A 17,402-nucleotide genomic window follows, 5' to 3' on the forward strand; every position below is an offset into this window, starting at 1 on the left:
GGGCATCGCCCTCGGGACGCGAGCACGGTGTGGTTGTCAATATTAGGTCCTCAACCCAAATTGTGCTCCCCTGTCCATACTACACCCTCCTCAGTTCTCCTGTCACCCTCTTCCCTTCTTACGGGGTGGAGGATTACAGCGGCCAGCCCTGCTGGGAGCAGAGCCCCCCAGGACAGACTTGTCAATGGTTCTAAAAGTGGTGGCAGGCGAACAGCTGGGACCTTCAGCCGGTGCTGGAGCCTCCTTCAGGCTAGAGCACACCGCCCATCTAGGTCACGTCGCCTTGAATTAAGACATCATTACTATTCTGGCAGCCTAGCCCTCACCGAGCGGAAACAGGTGGGTGCAGTTGGCAGTAACCGAGCCCTTTTTCTGACTCACAACCTGGCACGTTCCCCATCACGGTTAGCAAATCCCAGAGGCCCCAGTCAGCAGGTAATTGCTTGATGGGGACCAGATCAGCCCTGGGGGCTAGCAGTACCTGATAAGAAAAGGGATAGAGAACTTGGAACTAATTATTTTCCATTTACATGCGGCATTACAGTAGAAATAAAAGCAGGATCGCGTTAGAATTTTAAGGAAGACATTTTTCACCTGAGTCTTAATCAGAATATCGGTTCTCCTCTCCCATCACCTCTTTCTTTTGCCACCCAGCTCTTACCTAGAAACTGGTGTGTATTCACTGTGTGGTGAGGACAACACACGCTCAGAAAAGTAAACCTGAAAGTTAAACCGGCCAGATCAGGAAAACAAGCGATTATCTGAAAAATTCTGACCCCCCTAATCTTTTGTGTTCTGCGCTGCTCAGGTAATTCAGGTGAAAACGGGGCTTCTCCTAAATTGTCTCAAAATTGCTTCAATTTCCTTTGTTGCTAGTGGAGATTTTTGTTGCATGTGCTTTTCAGCCAAAAGGAATCTCAAACAAGGAGGAGGCTAGACACTGTCCCTGGGTCAATAGGGTGGGTGCGGGTTTTCGGAGAGATTGGCGTTATTGTATGTGTTTCTCTCCACTGATCAGAGCTCTCAAAGACCCCACAGTGCTGACTCAAAGACTATGAGCCCTTGGGCAAATGGTTACGGAGGAAGGGAGCCTGACGAGCAGAGCAGACCCCTTGGTCGGCTCGATCTGGCTTCCTCTCCCGGCTCGCCCACTAGCTGCCCTGTGCGTCCACTCTCTCTAGCCGTCATTCCTGCTCCAAGACAGGAGAAGCTTGATAGGATAGCTGTGACAGTCAGATGAGGTAGCCTAGATTTAAGCGGCTAACAGTGCCTGGGAAGTATAAGCAGTTAGCATCTCATTTCTCTTCTTGACCACTTAGGAAGGACGGCCATACCTCCTGGTTTTCCTGCTGTGTCAGTCTAATTACGAACAGCACCCCGAGTGTCCTAGTTAAGATGGTAAAGTATACGGTTACTCTACCTCCAGGTAATGCCGGGTTTTGATGACTGTCTCTGTCAGAGAACTTTTGTGGCGAAGCATGAAACCCACTGGAGCCCTCTTAAGCCAAGGGGGGTATTTATGGGCAAGAGGCAGAGGTAGCCCACAAAACGGCCAGGCTTCCCGAGGGGCCAGAACTCTCAGAAGCCCCTGTTCTTCTCTCTCCGGAGCTGTGTGTTCTCTGGATTGCTTCTCCCTGCACATCTGGTTTTGTCTTTTCCCTTTGGGCAGACTGGCTTTGGCTGTTTTGGCAAGCACGAGACCACCATCACCTCGAACTTTATACCATCTTCAGTTCACGTGGACTAAGTCAGATCTTGAACTCCGACTTCATACTCTTGGGGAAAAAAAAAAAAAAAAAAAAGGATTCCTGGCTTTTTGCAGGCACACAGATACATTCCAAATGCATTGCTTTGGGTGTAGCGTCCGACGATGGCTGAGTCAGCTGTGACTTCTGCTCTGTTGCCCCATTTAACAGGTCTCTGTGAACAGTCTCTCTGTGTTCCCAAGGGACACTGGGAAGACTCTTTAAAGAGGGTGTAGGGTGGGGAATAAATTGTTGACGGAGGAAAAGATGACCTCTTTACAGTAACCCCACCCCTGGCATATGGCATTCTGCTGTCCCACTGTCACTCAACAGGCATGGTTTCCATGCTCCCAGAATTCAATCAGACTTCTGCTTCCAGGGTCTCTGTACTTCAAGTATTTTTTCTGTGCCGGGTGAACTGAAGCTAATACATTCATCTGTCCTCAGGAACTCACGTTTTGGCAGGGAATGTGAATGTTCCCTCCTCGCAGCTAGTCAACATGCTTTTGTTTTCTCAGAAGCTTCCTAGGGGCAGGGGGCCTTCAACTAGCACTTCTCAAGCTTTTCCACCAAAGCAGCCCTGACCATGGAAAGAAGTCACGTGAGTGGGGTTCTGGGATTGTAACACAAAGCAAACATACACTTTCTCACATTTTAGCTTTTAACGCAGTTCAAATTTGTACTTTATAAAACATTAATGTTGGTTGTAACTTCTTTCTCCAATTTTGGCATGAAACCATGCTTCTCAAACAACATACTGGGACTCTCCTGTAACTGAGTATCTCCAGGCACACGGCCACATACAGACCCAGCCTAATGGAAGGGACAGATAACATCTAGGCATCAGGATACGTCATGGAGAATCCATTTTGGGGTAGAAGGCTTTTTTTTTTTTTTTTTTTTTGGTCTCTCAGATCCTGAAACATTTGAACATCTGTGTGTAGGGTTGCATCTGAATCATGTGCATACTTTCTCCCACTTTCTAGAGGTTGATCTTGGGATCTCCTCCCCACGTTCACACTAAGTATTGGCTATTATAGGGCTGAAAAAAAAACGAAGTAACCTCACGTCTTCCTCAGACTAAATATCCTGTATTCTTTCCATTGTCGTGTCGTGAATGCATGCTCCCTGCTCCTCATCCTGTATCCTAACGCTGTTCGTCGGCTGTGACCTCATCAGACGCACGGGAGACCATCCACGCTCCCTTCACTCGCAGCACAGCGGGCTGCTCGGTGCAGCCCAAGATGGTATCGAGCACGTGCAGCCCTGGCACGTTCTCGCGAGAGCACGCACCCTCCCACCCTTGCTCCGCTGTTTCCAAACGGATTGTTATTACGTAGTCTTCCCGATACTGTATTTCTACAGGAAACTTTTCTTAAAATTTAACGCGTGGTTTTACATGCATTCTGACTAAACGTCGCCTTTTACTTTGCTTACCATTTTAGGCTTTTCAGATCTTTTTGAATCTCGAGTTTGTGGTACTTTCCCCAGTTTTCTCTTTCGTTAACCTTCCTAACTTTTTTTATACCTATTGTAAACTCTAGTAACTACGTCATCGAGCAGATCTCCAGATCTTCATCTTGCATAACTGTAACTTTATAGCCACTGAAAAATAACTCCCAATTTCTGCTTCCAGCCTCGCCCCAGTCTCTTGGCAATTACCATTCGATTTTCTGTTTCTACAAGTTTGACTATTTTACATACCTCACCTAAGTGTGATCATCCAGTATTTGTCCTTCTGTGACCAACTTAATGTCTTCCAGATCCATCCACTGTGTTGCAAATGGTAGGATTTTCTTCTTTTTTAAGGCAGGATAATATTCCATTATATGTATCTACCATATTTGCTTTATCCATTCGTCTGTAATTGGACAATTGGGCTGTTTCCATATCTTGGCTATCGTGAATAATGCTGCAGTGAACGTGGGAGTTCAGATATAGCTTCAAGATCCTGATTTCAATTCTTTTGAATATATACTTCAGGAGTGGGATTGCTGGATTATATCGTAGTTCTATTTTTAATTTTTGGAGATTTTACCTCTGTAATTTTCATGAGTGTGTCTTTATGATTTCATCCAAGTCACTACTAACTATGTTGAACAGGTCAAAGAATCCTGCAGAAGTCCACTGAAGTCTGTTCTCTGGGTTCTTTCATTCAACTGTCAACAACATATTAAGTGTATATTAAATGCCAGGCTACTTGCAAGGTACTAGGGATATGGTGGTGAGAAAAACCGCCATGTCCATACCCTCATGTGGCTTACAGTTTAGTGGGGGAAATAATACTGGTTATACAATCTCACATAAAGACGTATAATGATGTGCTAATATATTTTGGAGGAAAAATAGAAGGTGCCAGGAGGAGAATCGGACCTGGTCTAAGGATTCAGGAGAGTTCCCTGAGCAGGTACTATTTGAACTGGGAATTAACAAGGTAAAGAGGGGAGGGCATTGCAGACAGAGGGCACCGCACAGGCCACACTTAGTGATGGAGCCCGCATGGTCAGGAAACAAGGGAAGGCCAGTAATGCTGGAGCATAGATCCTGAGGGAGGCGGCATGAGACGTGGGCTAGTTTAGAAGTTGGCTCTTTACTGAGAGAAAAGTGGAAAGCTTTGACAGTGCCAAAGCAGGGAAGTAGAGTAGTAAGATCTTCATTCTTAAAAGATCCCTCAGCGTGGAGAGTGGGTTAGAGAGAGGAAAGAGTCTTTTGGGGGAGAGACTTCCCTGGTGGTCCAGTGGCTGAGAATCCGCCTTCCAATACAGGGGACGTGGGTTCAATCCCTGGTCGCGGAACAAAGATCCCACATACCGCAGGGCAACTAAGCTCATGCGCTGTAACTACTGAGCCTGCACAACACACCTACTGAGCCCACGCGCCACACCTACTGAGCCCACGCGCTCTGGAGCCTGCACGCCACAACTAGACAGAAGCCAGCACCCCGAAATGGAAAGATCCCCGCATGTCACAACTGAGACCGGACGCAGCCAAAAATAAATAAATATATAAATATATTTTTAAAAAAGAGTGTTGAAGGGGACACCATTCAGGAGGCCATTGTCAGAATTCAGGCAAGAGATGAAAGCAATTTGGAGTAGGGTGCCAGCAGTAGGAATGGAGAGAAATGGATGGTTTCGAGAGGTACTTAGGAATACAGTAGACAGGACTTACTGATAGCATAGATATAAAGAGTAAGGAGAAGAGACATAAAGAACGGCCCTTAGTTTCTCATTTTTATAACTATATGAATAGTGGTACCCCTGATGAGGACAGGGAATATTGCAGGTAGAGCAGGTCTGGGGAACAAATCGGATAAGTTTGATTTCAGACATGTAGGGTTTGGGTACCACTGAGATATCCAAATAGAGATGTTGAAAATAATAACAGCAAGCACTTATATCAACATATTAGGTGATATTTAAAGCACTTTGTACATATGAGTTCATTTACTCTTTACAGTACCCCTGTGTGGTAGGTACTGTTATGAACCCCATTTTATAGAGGAGGAAACAGAAGTACAGAGAGGTTAAGGAATCTTCCCAGAGTCACACAGCTAGTCAGGAGAGAGCTGAATAAGTAAGTTTGGCTCTGAGAAGAAAGGTCTGGACTAAAGTTATAAATTTAAGAATCATTGGTAAGTCACAGGTATGGAGGAAATTGTTCCAGGAAGATAGCACAGAGTAAAGAGAGCTGAACACTGGGATAGAAAAATTACCCACAATCTATGAATAAGGCCAACGGGATGGCTGGCTGCATGTCCTCTCATTGCATCCTGAGTCAATGTTTATCAGATCTACCCATGGATTACTTAATTTTCTAGGAAAATAAACCATTGTTTAACTTTGCTTCTTTTTACTATTAATTAAGAGTTCACTCTTTGAAGTTGCATTTACTTGTACATTTGTGCCCCGTAGAGATACAAATGATTTCTACCTGGCAGAAGAGAAAACCCCAAAGGTTAAAAATAATAAAAACAGTAACCAGTTTTGTATGCAAACGGCAATCTTATTCTAACTTTCTTGTCTTAAAAGGACTACAAAACCACCAATTCCTTAAATCTTCTTAGAATCAGCTTTACCATTTTGCTGGTTCCATCATTCATTACGGAGTTGAGTGAGTAAAGCCCTCGACACATGTTCATTCTCTATTTGTAAGAGAGTCGTGGTTTCACTTCTGAGAATTACCCTAAGAAAGAAGCGGGTCTCGAGCATCTTCAACAGTCTTGGGGAGAACCATTACTAGCCACAAATCCACCAGCTGTTCCTGAGCCCACAATTCTCCTTGTTTTCATTTATTCATTTTTTTAAAAAGTATTACTGGAAAAGTACTTAGCACAAGGCATTGTAAAAAGCTCAGGGCGTGGGAAAGAGAGAGTGAAATATGAAGACGATGGCTCTGAGGTGCTTATGGTCCATGGTGGGAGGGGAACCCACAAATCAACAGGAAACCATGATATGTAACGTGCCCTCGAGGAAGGATGCTATGAAACATACGAGAAGGCTTTGCAATGGACCTTAAATGATAAAGGGGGGACTCTGCCAGGTGGAAACGAGAAGAAAGGATGGAGGCAACAATGTGAACAAAGGTGACACCCGGCAAAAGAGGGTACCGTGTTAACATTTTGGTGACATTCACATACCCCTTACTTTGGCAATTCTGCACATGCCAGTTTAGATCCCTTGGAAATGGCTGAACCTGGGAACCCAAGCAGGCTCTCAGCGCTCACTGCCCCCCCTTCCTGAAGGCTCAGAAATGGTTCACGGTCACAGAATCTCCTAATAGGTGACTCCCCATCTGGAACGCAGATGGGCATATTAGGTTCATCACAATTGCTACATCTTTTCATTGCTCCGGGCATGACATTCAGATGGGATTTTTGAGTCAAGAATAGTGTGTCCTTAACTATTGAAAAGAACCTAATAACTATGAAAACAGAGAAGTAAAAATTAGTTACCAGGGTTTCTGGCTTTATTTTTCTGAGGAGATGGCTCTGAAACATGTATAAAACGGGCCAAAGAACTATCCAAAAGTAGTTCTTCAAGAATATTCCTGGGCTTCCCTGGTGGCGCAGTGGTTGAGAGTCCGCCTGCCGATGCAGGGGACACGGGTTCGTGCCCCGGTCCGGGAGGATCCCACGTGCCGCGGAGCGGCTGGGCCCGTGAGCCATGGCCGCTGAGCCTGCGCGTCCGGAGCCTGTGCTCCGCAACGGAGAGGCCACAACAGTGAGAGGCCCGCGTATCACAAAAAAACCCACAAAAAACAAAAAAAAAAAAAAAAAAAAGAATATTCCTGAGCAGGTCCTGTGTCCTCAGTGGAGGTGGGGATTTGCTATGCCCTGGAAGGCAGGACTCGGGACCTGCTGGCTCTTCCTACGTAGCTGACATTGTACAAATTCCTTTCACCTGATCTATAATTCTCAAAATACCCATGAGGATTTTCTTTCCATTTTACACAAGAGCGCAGGTACTTTCAAAAAGAGTAAATAGAGGACCGAAGATCGTGGAATTGGGGTTTAGCCCAGACTTAACAAAGTGCACATATGTTGTACGTTCTTTAAAGAAATTAGGTGTTAGTTGCTATTTCCTATTCTGGCTTCCTGTCTCAATTGGCAGGTTCCTGTGACCCGCGTTTTCTTGTCCACTTGGGACTGCTGGCTACATTCCGATGGTACCCGGGGAGACCCTAGAGCTCAAGGCCTGTTTATTATTTATTCCCTGGCCCCAGTCCAGGGGACTTTATTCTCAGAGCTTCCTATTAACTCCTCAGAAAATCTTACCTAAGATCTTCATTGTGAGAACACATCTAGCTAGGCTGTGCATTGATAAAAACTGAGCACTTGATCTACAGGGAACAGATCCCGAGATCTCCCACAAAGACCAGAGAGCTCCTTCTTGCACCAGGAGAAACCTGGTGTTTTATATCTATGAAGTTCACTTTGTTTCCATAAATATTTAGTAGATCTGTACTATGTGTCAAGAACTGCTCTGTGTCACTAGTCACCAGGGATGCTAAGATGTAAACAACAGAGTCCCTGCCCCAAGAAAAATTACATTCTCATTGCCTAAGGTAGACAGTGTGTAAGAGGGTCTGGGGACTCTCTCTGGGAGTTTAAACTGGGAGAGCCTGTTTGAAGGACAATCTGGCAGCATCTACTGACATTTTAAACATGTACAGTCTTTGATGGAGGACTTTCACATCTGTAAATTATCCATAGAAGTGCTCATACATAGGCAGACATATATCTAAATATATCTAAATATTTAAATGTCTCTAATATATTTACATGTACGTGACATTTGTTTTTAACAATGGTATGTCAGAAAAGAAGCATTCCATGGAAAAGAACAAATTCTATTTTTAGGTTCTGACGTGAACAATTGTCCACATATAATCTTCACATGTGATTCCAAAACAATACAGAGTATGCTTTCATTTATGAAAATCATTCACCTCTATTACGCGTGTGTGTGTATAAATGCCAAGAGAGGGCTCTGGGTGGACGCCCAGCCAATTACCAATAGGTTCTCCTTCTGGAGACCCAGGAATGGGATACAGAGTCAGGGTAAAGAGAGTCTTCCACTTTTTATTATACAAGTCTCGATCTATATAATTTAAATGGTTTTTATTACCTCGGATGTTCACTTAAAATAACTGAAAAGTTGTGCTATGAGAAAACCACAGTGAGCTGTAGGAATTCAAAAAGGTAATGGAGTCCTGCTGGCCTGGGAAAGTCACGGCAGATAAAGAGGGACATTTAGAGCCAGATCAGGGGTATTTTTAAGACAAGAATGTAGTCCAGATGAGGAAATGGAGGGAATGGCAGGCGTGCTGTGCGTTCTGCAGGGAGGATTTGGATAACAACCAGCTTGGGTGCCCAGGAAGTCCCAAAGGACTGAACTGAAATGTTAGCCTCTCTGAGAAACTTTCTGAGATTCTCCTTTTTTTTTTTTTAAATCATACTGTTTTGGGGTTTTTAAAAAAAATTTTATTTTTATTTATTTTTGCTGTGTTGGGTCTTCGTTTCTGTGCGAGGGCTCTCTCCAGTTGCGGCGAGCGGGGTCCACTCTTCATCGCGGTGCGCGGGCCTCTCACTGTCGCGGCCTCTCTTGTTGCGGAGCACAGGCTCCAGACGCGCAGGCTCAGTAGTTGTGGCTCACGGGCTCAGTAGTTGTGGCTCGTGGGCTCTAGAGCGCAGGCTCAGTAGTTGTGGCTCGTGGGCTCTAGAGCGCAGGCTCAGTAGTTGTGGCTCACGGGCCTAGTTGCTCCGCGGCACGTGGGATCTTCCCAGACTGGGGCTCGAACCCGTGTCCCCTGCATTGGCAGGCAGATTTTCAACCACTGCGCCACCAGGGAAGCCCGAGATTCTCCTCTTTGATTTAGATCTTTTGTGTGTTTGCCCATTACTTGCATCCTCTCAGGTGTTTGATACATATTTGTGGGCCAAGTAAATTAAATCACCGTTAATTATTTAATGCATTGTATCACGTGTATCCCTCTATCATAGCACTTATTAAACTCCACTAGGACTGTCTCCCCTACTTGACTGTAAGTCTTTTCAGGACAAGAAAAATGTCTTTTTCTTTTCTTTTCATATCTGCTGGGTCTATTACTCAAGACAAAATAGACAATCCAAAAATTCTGTTGAATACCTGTATATGCCAACCATGAATGAACTCATCAAGTGTGAGATAAAAATAAATAAATAATGCATAAATAAATGACAAAGTGGGTGGTACTCAACAGTAGACTAAGGTACTTGGGCCTATTCTGAGAGCAGTGGGAAACCACTAAAATTTGTGTGCAGTATTATCAGAGCTGGTTGGAGGATGGAGAGGAAGAAGAAGAGTTAAGAAACTCTTCAGTTAGTTAAGATGGGAAAAGGTGAACATATAAAACTCCCCAAAGCAGATCAGACAGCAGAAAAAGCATCACCGTGGGAACAAACTGCAGAAACACAATTAACACGTTTTGATCAGCATCTGTACGTATTCCACAGAGAGCGGTCTGTGTTTTCTTTGGGGAAGGGTGAGAGAGAGGAGGTGGAGAGGCCCGTCAGAAGGGAAGGAGCGAGAATAAATAGGTGACTGTGTAGCTCAAGGCAAAGTTCACCCTGCCCCCTACTCTCCAGGACAGGGTCTTACTTTCCTTTGTGCATAAAATAGTACACATCTGCCTCCTGCCTTCTCGCACTGGCTGCTGGGCAAGGCTGCTGATTCCAGAAAACTAAGAAATCGTGCAAGACCTTTGCTCGTTTGTTTTTTAATTTTTTTTGGTGGTATGTGGGCCTCTCACTGCTGTGGCCTCTCCCTTTGCGGAGCGCAGGCTCCGGACGCGCAGACTCAGCGGCCATGGGTCACGGGCCCAGCCGCTCTGCGGCACGTGGGATCCTCCCGGACCAGGGCACGAACCCGTGTCCCCTGCATCGGCAGGCGGACTCTCAACCACTGCGCCACCGGGGAAGTCCTGTGGGATTCTTTATAATGTGATAAGTTCAGAGGAGAAACAGCAGCCGCCCAGCCAGCCAGCCTCCACGGGGCAGGCGTCCGCTTTTGTAACTGTTCAGAAGACAGTTAACACAGCAGGTCTGAGACTGCTGTCCTTCGAAAGGCATGCTTGCAAGTTGGCTCTTGGCTGGCATTTGGGACTTTGGATTGGGGGAGTGTTTCCATCACTTCCTAACTGATAAGGGTGGTTTAAAGTAGCTAAACTGTACAAACAATGTCGTTTATGGTGAACACTGGTTTTCTTTCTGGGAGTCTGGATTTTGGTATGTGCTAGGCAGAGGGTGCCTACATGACCAGTGTCCAATAAATACACTGTGCGTTGAGTCTCTCACAAGCTTCTCTTGTTTTTACATCTTTTTGCTGGAGTAATTAAACATGTCCTGTGTGTCTCTGCTGGGAGAAGACTCTTAGAAGCTTGCAGCTGGTCTCCTCCAGACTTTGCCCCATGTCCTTTTCCCCTTCGCTTATTTTGCTTCGTATCTTTTTGCTGTCATTAATCGCAGCCATAAGACAACTATATACTGAGTCCTGTGATTTCTTCTAGCCAGTCACCAAACCTGGAGGTGGTCTTTGGGGACCCCCTGCTCCATCTTTACTGTGCCCTATACTTAATGATCAAGCCTCTCACGTAAGTTCTTATTTAATTCCATTTTCAGGAGCTCATTCAATGGGACTTTCTGGAGGCCGAGAGCACCAGGGTGAATTCCAAAGCAGAGAAAAGATAACGAAGGGGAAAATGCAGTTTACCCAGAGCCCATTGACTCTGCTGGAGTTTAGTATAGGAGGTCTTCATTATCTTTGTATTGCATTTAGCCTTAGTTATTACTATAGAGTTTGATGTGTGCTTTTTATTTTATTATTATTTTAAAAATTTTATTTATTTATTTTTTTGATGTGTGCTTTTTACAGTGTCATATTTTATGTTTCTTATATTCTGGAGGCGACAGGTCAAGTTCATACATCTTAACAATTATTACAAAAACTGTATTTTTTCAAGTGTTGAGTCCTCTATTATTCCATAAATAAGGATTTTTTAAAACAATAGAGAAAAATACTCCAGTTTGCTGAATTTGTCACTTGAGCTCCTTTCTGAGTTATTTTCTTTCATTTTAAATGAACTTTGATTTGTCAATCTTTTTAACAACAAAGGCATCTACAATGCAATTATATGCTTCTTCTAGAAACTGAGTATATAAGCATGAACACACGTACGCATGTATACCCATGGGTACAAAGGGCAGAACTCTTTGTTTTGATTGGATAGTTCTTCTTTCTTTTCTTTAGCTTACAGACACATCTTTCTTTCCTACATCTTATTGGTTCCACTAAGCCTACAAATTCAAATATAAACACTTTCAGTAGGCCCTGAAAGTTTTGGAGAAGGTGGCAGGGAAATAAGGGTCCTTATTCGCATTTGTTATCTTCAGAGCCCTAAACGCTTTCGATGGCTCTTTTTGCAGTGAACATGGCAGACACTGGTGGTTTGCATACCCCCAAACCAGATATTTCCCTTTCCTTCCTTTGCTAACAGAACCTTGATTTTTGGGTGGTAGCCATGCCTCCAGGTCGTGGAGGTGAATCGTGATTGATCTAAGGCAATCAGGGAAACCGTGTTTCTCTTCTCCAGTGGTTCATCTAGCAATGCCCATGTGACCCAGTTCTGGCTGATAAACCATAAAGAAAGTCTGATGGGAGCTTCTGGGAAAGATTTTCTTTTCCCTCCATAGAGATTCTTATGAAGAAAAATCTCTGTTGCTTCCTTTCTACCTTTTATGTTTTAGACACAATTAGATAAGGACTTGATTTCTGGAGGTGGAGTGTCTATCCTATGAGCACGAGGTTACATATGTGAGCATGAAAGCTAACATCTCACGACAGTGGAACGGAAAGATGGAAAGTGCCTGGCCCTTGGGTGACTGTTGAACCACCAAACTAATTGTGGGGCTGCCCTTCTCTGGATTTCTTTTCATGTCAAGAATAAACGTGCTTAACCTTTAAGGCTGTAAGTTTTTCTCTGACTTGTAGGTGAATGTATCTTGACACAATCAGTAATGCAGTGCGACTCAAAATAATGTAACACGGATAAGTGTAGGGGATACCAAGGTGCTCTGCTCCCGTCTACTCTTTACATCCTAAGCACCCATCCTCCAGCTGCTGGGAACATGGGCTGCTGACGGCTCACAGCTGTGATGAGAAATAGCCTCAAGGCTACAGCCCCAACCAGGGGGAGCTGAGGCAGAGATAAAATGACCTAGCCCTCTTCTCTCAATTTGGGACAACTCTAGAAGGTCATCTGCAGGGGACGGCTGTGCCACGGCATTCTGGTGACCTGGCACAGTCCATATACAGATCCCCTTTGACTTACAACGTGGGTACATCCGGATAACCCACTGCAAGTTGAAACGATCGTTAAGTTGAAAATGCATTGAGTATGTGCAACCTACCTAACATCGTAACTTAGCCTTGCCTACCTTAAATGTGCTCAGAACACTTACATTAGCCTCGAGTTGGGCAAAAATCATCTGACACAAAGCCTATTTTATAAAGAAGTGTTGACTATCTCAGGTAATGTACTGAATACTGTGCTGAACGTGCAGAGCAGAAAGAACGGTTGTCGGCGTATGGGTTGTCTACCCTCCTGACTGCGTGGCTGACACGCTTGGGCGCCCCCCGCCCAGCATCACAAGAAATCATCTTACTAGCCCAGGAAGAGATCAAAATGCAAAGTCTGAAGTATGGTTTCTACTGAATGCATATCACTTTCACACCATCATAAAGTCAAAAAAAACGTACGTTGAACCATCGTAAGTCGGGGACAGTGTGTAGGTACCGTTTAAACTGCAGCTTATCTGAGTCTTGGAGAAATGCACTGTGATCCTCTCAGAACTCCAGAGACTGGGAGGAGCTCTAAGGGGCTGCTATGAGGCCATCTCCTAACTTGTCTCCCCCTCGCCCCAGAGGACTGTCACGAGTTAGTTGCTTATTGCCTTGTAGGTTATCATGAGGTACGGGGCTTTCCCTGCCCCTTAACAGAAGACATGCAGACACAACTGCTGTGCTGCAGGCTAGCACTGGCCCCTCAGCAACTGTGTGTCCCATGGCTCCTGTGTCAGTCATCTGTCTCTTTTCCTTTCAGTGTCATCCTTTTTGGTGCGTGGGATGCAGACCATGGGGAATGAATGGCTCCTTTGACTTTCTCTTCCTTTTGCTGTCTAGATAAGTAGTCAATTGTCTACATCTAAAAGTAGCTCATTGCATGTTTATTGGCAGACTCTCAGGCTTTGGCCTTTGGCCTTGTCTTGTACGTGTGTACTTGACACCCATCACAACTCCTAAGGTTTCTGCAGGAGTCACCGAGCCTCAGCTGCAATCACATGGCGGGTCAGCTTTTCTCTATGCCTGGGGTCACTGTCCTCACTTCCCTACATGTGTACCTCCCAAGACATTTCCCCAAAAAACCTGTGTGCAATTCTGTCTTAGCATCTGTTTCCAAACCTAAGATAATGGGTCCTAGCAGTGGTCCTAGAAAGCGGACTCTAAAATGGGACTCTGGAGATGGAGTGTTCACCCACCAGCTGGCAAACAGGACCTCATCACTGGTGGTAGAATCCCTGAGATGCTTTAGGGGTGCAGTTATTAAAACTTTCATTGACAGTAAACTGGGATGGGTACTGGTAGGAAGGTATGTACTGGATGGAGGAATACATTTGCGGCTTGAGACGTCTGGAGGAAATGGTAACTAACAGACTGTGTCATTGGTGGCTGTTGCCAAGTGCCACTGATTTCTCAGAGTTACTGACAGGCTCAGCAAGATTAAGCACCAATTCAAGGCAAACTATGAACGCTGCAGGCCTCACATTTAATAAACCCTAATTTCCTACAGCCATAGGACACTCATAGAGGAGGACCAAACCCAGGACTTAATTGAAAGATTCAAAAAGTTTCAGAGAAAGTTGAATTCTGAGCTCCAGCAAATGCCCTATGCCAAGGCCAGGACCCTAATAGGCAAGGACTGGGACCCTGAGATCTCCCCAAATCTGGGTAAATGAACTTGAGAACCTTGAAATTCTAGACTCCTCTGAACCCACTGGGCCTATAGAAGTGACCCACTTCCCCTCTGTGGAAGATAATTACCCCCATCCCCTAACCCCACCTTGAGAAATATACCTTCCAAAGACTCGAGAGCCTGTCGTATCAGGAAAGTTTTGGGGGGTACAGTGGTCTGGGTCATGCCAGAATATCTCCTCCAAAGTAAAGACTAACTCTTATTTGTCCTTCCCATTAGGAAAGAAGCAAAATTCTTGGTAGGCCTCAAAAGCTTTTGGAAGCAACATATTTAGTATTGGGGAATAAATACTGCCTTGACTCATTTACCAGGCAGGGTGGAAGGCTGCTGGCTCTGAGTGGGGACTGGAGCAAGCATCTCCCCAACACAGCCCTGTTGCTTGGGGTGTGAGATCTGGAAGGCCCTCAAGTACTAGAAATGTCTGCAGTGGGAAATGATACCACATAGAATTTACAGTAAGGCTTAATAGGAGACTCAGGATCTGCCAAGTCATAGGATGGGTAGGTCGAGCAGCAATTTGCTGTTGGATGACAGTGGAACATCTGAGACTGGGCACTGGTGGGACCACAGGATCCAAACACAACAGGGTCCAGCCCCCCACCATTTGTCACAGTGGGCTTGACACTTCTGCTGCAGCCTACACCTATGTCTATAGGAGGAATTTTGAAAAGTACTTGAGTATGAATAGCCAAAGCAATCATGAGAAAGAACAAAGCTGGAACCATTACACTCCCTCATTTCAAAATGTATTACAAAGCTATAGGAATCAAAACAGTGTGGCACTGGCATGAAAACAGACATGTAGATCAATGGAACAGAATAGAGAGTCCAGGGCTTCCCTGGTTGAGAGTCTGCCTGCTGATGCAGGGGACATGGGTTCGTGCCCCAGGCCAGGAAGATCCCACATGCCGCGGAGCGGCTGGGCCCATGAGCCATGGCCGTTGAGCCTGTGCGTCCGGAGCCTGCACTCTGCAATGGGAGAGGCCACAGCAGTGAGAGGCCTGCGTACCGCAAAAAAAAAAAAAAAAAGAAAAGAATAGAGAGTCCAGAAATAAACCTATGCATATATGGTCAATTAATTTATGACAAAGTAGCCAAGAATATACAATGGGGAAAAGACAGCCTCTTCAACAAATGGTATTGGGAAAACTGTACAGCCACATGTCATAGAATGAGATTGGACCGCTACCTTACACAGAAGAGAACTCAAAATGGATTAAAGATTTGAATGTAAGATCTGAAACCATAAAACTCCTAGATAAATGATAGGTGATAAGTTCCTTGACATTGGTCTTGGTGATAAGTTTTTGGATTTGGCAACAAAAGCAAAAATAAATAAGTGGCACTACATCAACTAAAAAGCTTCTGCACAGTGAAGGAAACCATTAACAAAATGAAAAGGCAATCTACAGAATGGGAGAAAATTTTTGCAAATTAGATATCTGATAAGAGGATAATATCCAAGATATATAAAGAACTCATACAACTCAACAGCAAAAACCCAAACAATTCAATTTCAAAATGGGCAGAGCATCTGAGTAGACATTTTTCCAAAGAAAAGATTCTTCCAAAGATGGCCAATGGTTACATCAAAGGATGCTCGACCTCATCAATCAGGAAAATGCAAATAAAAACCACAATGAGATATCACCTCACACCTGTTAAAATGGTTATTATCAAAAAGACAAGAAATAACAAAGGTTGGCGAGGATGTAGAGAAAAGGGAACCCTAATACACTGTTGGTGGGGATGTAAATTGGTGCAGCCACTATGGCAAACAGTATGGAGGTTCCTCAACAAATTAAAAGTAGAACCATCATATGATTCAGCAATTCTTCTGGGAATTCATCTGAAGAAAACAAAAACACTAATTCAAAAAGATATATATATACCCCCATGTTCACTGCACCATTATTTACAATACCCAAGACACGGAAACAACCTAAATGTGCATCAGTGGATGAATGGATAAAGAAAATGTGCACAATGGAATATTATTCAGCCATAAAATAAAGAACAAAATCTTGCCATTTGTGACAATGTGGATGGATCTAAAGGGCATTCTGCTAAATGAAATAAGTCAGAGAAAGACAAATACTATAATCTCACTTATATGTGGAATCTACAAAAACGAAACTGGGCTTCCCTGGTGGCGCAGTGGTTGAGAGTCCTCCTGCCGATGCAGGGGACGCGGGTTCGTGCCCCGCACCGGGAAGATCCCACGTGCCGCGGAGCGGCTGGGCCCGTGAGCCATGGCCGCTGAGCCTGCGCGTCCGGAGCCCGTGCTCCGCAACGGGAGAGGCCACAGCAGTGAGAGGCCCGCGTACCGCAAAATAAATAAATAAAAATAAATAAATAAATAAATAAAAAAACGAAACTGAGTTTATTGAGAGAACAGATTGGTGGTTGCCAGAGTCAGGGGACAAGAGGTGGGGGGATGGGTGAAGGGGGTCTAGAGGTACAAGCTTCCAGTTATAACTTAAGTCATGAGGGTGTAGCATGCAGCATGGTGACTATAGTTAATAATACGGTATCGCATATTTGAAAGTTGCTAAGGGAGTAGATCTTCAAAGTTCTCATCAGAGAGAAATAATTTTGTATCTATGGATGAGGATGGATGTTAACTAAACTTATTGTGATCATTTTACAAGATACACAAATATGGAATCATTATACTCCACACCTGAAACTAATGTTACATGTCAATTATACCTCAAAAATTTTTTTTAGAAAAGGAAGTATACAAAAAAAAAAAAAATACTTGAGTGTGTTATGGGCCAAACTGTGTCCCCCCAAGATTCATAGTTGAAGTCCCAATCCTTAGTACCTCAGAAGTGACTATATTTGAAGACAGGCTTTCTAATTAGGTAATTAGGATTAAATGAGGTCATTGCGGAAGGCCCTAATCCAATATGACTGGTGTCCTTACAAGAGATTAGGACACAGACACACACACACACACACAGACACACACACACAAAGACACAGCAAGTAGGCAGGCATCTGCAAGGCAAGGAGAGAGGCCTCACAAGAAACAAAACCTGTCAACATCTGGATCTTGACTTTCCAGTTTCCAGAGCTGTGAGA

Source organism: Kogia breviceps, chromosome 13 (genome assembly GCF_026419965.1).
Source record: "Kogia breviceps isolate mKogBre1 chromosome 13, mKogBre1 haplotype 1, whole genome shotgun sequence".
NCBI classification, from domain to species: Eukaryota; Metazoa; Chordata; class Mammalia; order Artiodactyla; family Physeteridae; genus Kogia; species Kogia breviceps.